Source organism: Neopelma chrysocephalum, unplaced genomic scaffold (genome assembly GCF_003984885.1).
Source record: "Neopelma chrysocephalum unplaced genomic scaffold, ASM398488v2 Primary Assembly neopelma1_96187, whole genome shotgun sequence".
NCBI lineage: Eukaryota > Metazoa > Chordata > Aves > Passeriformes > Pipridae > Neopelma > Neopelma chrysocephalum.
The window spans coordinates 350-3,672 of NW_020924836.1; positions in this window are offsets into that span (position 1 = coordinate 350).

Consider the following 3,323-nt stretch of genomic DNA (forward strand, 5'->3'; position numbering starts at 1 on the left):
GGGTCATCACGGGCTCCTGGGGCCACCAAGGGCTCCTGGGGCCACTGTGGGATGGCAGCTGGGGACAGACAGCGGGACAGGGTCACCGTGGGCTCTTGGGGCCACCACGGGCTCCTGGGGCCACTGAGAGATGGCAGCTGGGGACAGACAGTGGGACAGGGTCACTGTGGGCTCCTGGGGCCACCAAGGGCTCCTGGGGCCACTGCGAGATGGCAGCTGGGGACACAAATGGGGATGGGGTCACGCAGGGCCAGCAGCAGGGACATGGTGGCCTCCTGGGGCCACTGCGGGATGGCAGCTGGGGACAGAGACATGGGGACAGGGTCAGGGGGCTCAGGGACACGCAGGGACTGAGGACAGGGACACACAGGGACAGAAAACAGGGAAATGCAGGTTCTGCCTCTGCCTCTCCAGCCCCTCTCCGGCCAGCGAGTGCTCGAGGCAGAGCAGGACACCCCATATCGCCCTCGATGACCCCATAACCCCCATGCAACCCCCTCAATGAGCCCCCCGAGCCCCTCACCGGCACTGTTGGCCTCGGCCTCGCGCCGGTGGATGTCGGGGCAGTCCTGCAGGGAGTGCTCGAGGCAGAGCTGCAGGAACCGGGCCTGCGTCCTCGTGACCCGTTTGAGCAGCGCCAGCAGAGCCACCGTCTGCTCGCACTCGCTCCAGCCCCGGAACCACCCGGCCACGATCCCCACCTGGTCCCGGAACATCATGGCTGGGGGGGCGCTGGGGGGGCCCTGCCCCCCCTCAGGTGCCGGGGGGGCCCCCCCGGGCCGGGCAGCGCATGGGGGGCTGTGCGGGGGGGTCCCGAGGGCCCCCCGGCTGCGATGGTGCCGCGGGACCACCCCGGAGGAGCCTGGGGGGGGGGGGCACAGGGGGGGGGTTAGAGGGGGGGGTGTGGGGTCTGGGACCCCCCCCACGGGCAACAGGGACCCCCAGACAGGACGAGGGACCCCCAAAAGGTTCCTTCCCCGAAGGGGACAAGGACACCCCACCAAGGACAGGGACCACCCCCCCCTCCAAACCAGGGACCCCCCAAAGGGGACTGAGATCCCCCCACTGGAAACAGAGACCCCCCCACGAGGGACCAGGGACTCCCCCCGCTGGGGACAGACACGCCCGAATGGGGACAGGGACCCTCCCCACGACCCCCCGCCTCGGGGCACAGGGACCCCCCAGGGTGGGGACGGGGACCCCCCAACAGGGATCAGAGAACCCCCCCCCCCCGCTCGGGGGCCCCCCCCCAGGACCGGGGGACCCCCGTGAGGAACCAGGGACCCCGCAGGACCCCCCCTGTGCACCGGGACCCCCAACACCCCCTCAGCACGCCCGTACTCCCTCTCCCCCTCCGCCCCCCAAACGTTTCCCCCCGGGACCCCCAAACCCCCGGTTGGGGGGGGGGGGGGGAGGGCGGGGGGCGCAGGCCCGGCGGGGCCGGGGCCGGCCTGGGGCGCTGGGGCGGAGTCGAGGGTGTCCCGGGGATGCCCCGGGGGTGTCCCAGGGTGTCCCGGGGGGGTTTGGGGGTTCCCGGGGGGTCCCGGGGGGGTCCCGGGGGTCGCGGCCGCCCCTCACTCACCGCCCGCCGCCGCCGCGCAACGTCAGCGCGCACGGCACGCACGGCACGCACGGCGCGGCGTGGCTGCGTCACCTCCCGCGCGGCCAATGGGGGAGCGCGGAGCGGGCGCGGGGACAGCGCGAGCGCGGCCACGCCCCCGCCCGGCGGGAGGACACGCCTCCCGCCGTGGTTCGACCAATGGGAGCCTCAAGACGCGGCGCTGACCACGCCCCCTGTCTGTCGATCAGGAGGTCGCGCTCACAGCTGCATTAGGCCACGCCCTCCCGCTCTGGCCCCGCCTCCACGTTTCGCGCGGGGCTTGAAGGGGTGGGGCCTGGCGGGGGCGTGGCTTGAAGGGGCGGGGGCGGGGTCCGGGCACCTCCCCAGTGTGTCCCAGTGTCCCCCCAGTTTGTCCCAGTGACCCCCCATTGTCCCCCAGTGTCCCTCCTCGAGTGTGTCCCAGTGTCCCCTCAGTTTGTCCCAGTGACCCCCCCATTGTCTCCCAGTGTCCCTCCTCGAGTGTGTCCCAGTGCCCCTCCGGTGTGTCCCATGTCCCCCCAGTGTCCCCCATTATGTCCCAGTGCCCCTCCAGTGTCCCCCCCAGTTCCCCCAGTGTGTCCCAGTGTCCCTCTGGAGATGGAGGGACAGACAGAGCACGGAGGGCAGATCCTGGCCCATTCGTGTGTCCATGTGTCTGTCCGTGTGTTCGTGCCTGTGTGTCTGTGTCTGTGTGTCTGTGTGTCTGCGTGTCCATCCGTGTGTCTGTCCGCGTGTTCATGTCTGTGTGTCCATGTCTGTGTGTCCATCTGTGTGTCTGTCCATGTGTCTGTGTGTCCGTGTCTGCGTGTCCATCCGTGTGTCTGTCCACGTGTCTGTGTCTGTGTGTCCGTGTCTGTATGTCGGCCTGTCTGTGTGTCCATCCCTGTGTCCGTATCTGTGTGTCCGTGTGTCCGTGTGTCAGCCCACGAGTCGGTACACGGGTCAGTCCCTGTGTCCGTGTGTCTGTGTGTCCGTGTGTCCATGTGTGAGTCCGTGTGTCGGTACACGGATCAGTCCCTGTGTCCGTGTGTCCATGTGCCTGTGTGTCTGTCCGTGTGTCTGTCCGTGTGTCCATCCATGTCTCCGCGTGTCCGTGTGTCCGTCCATGTGTTGGTCCACAAGTCAGTCCGTGTGTCCGTGTGTCTGTCCGTGGGTCTGTGTGTTGCTCCATGGGTTGGTCCACGGGTATGTTTATGTGTCCCTGTGTCCGTGGGTCCATCCCTGCGTCCGTGTGTCCGTGTGTCTGTCCGTGGGTCCATCCCCGTGTCTGTGTGTCTTTTATGGGTCCATCCCCGTGTCTGCGTGTCCGTGGGTCTGTCCGTGTGTCTGTCCGTGGGTCCATCCCCGTGTCTGCGTGTCCGTGTGTCTGTCCGTGGATCCGTCTCCGTGTCCGTGTGTCTGTCCGTGGGTCCATCCCCGTGTCCGTCCCTCCCCTCCCCTCCCTCCCCGCCCCGCCCGGCCCCGCCCCGGCGCTTCTGCGGCTCCAGCGGCGGCCGCGGCCTTTGGGGCGGCGGGTCCGGGGCTGCTCCGGGGCCCCCCCGGCCTGGGGACCCCCCTCCCGGGACCCCCCTCCCGGCACCGACACCGCGGCCCCCCCCGCAAATCCCAGGATCCATTCCCGAATCCATCCCGGATCCACCCCGGATCCATCCCCGGATCCATCCCCGGCTCCATCCCCGGCTCCATCCCGGTCCCTCCCGCCCTTCCCGGGATCCATCCCCGC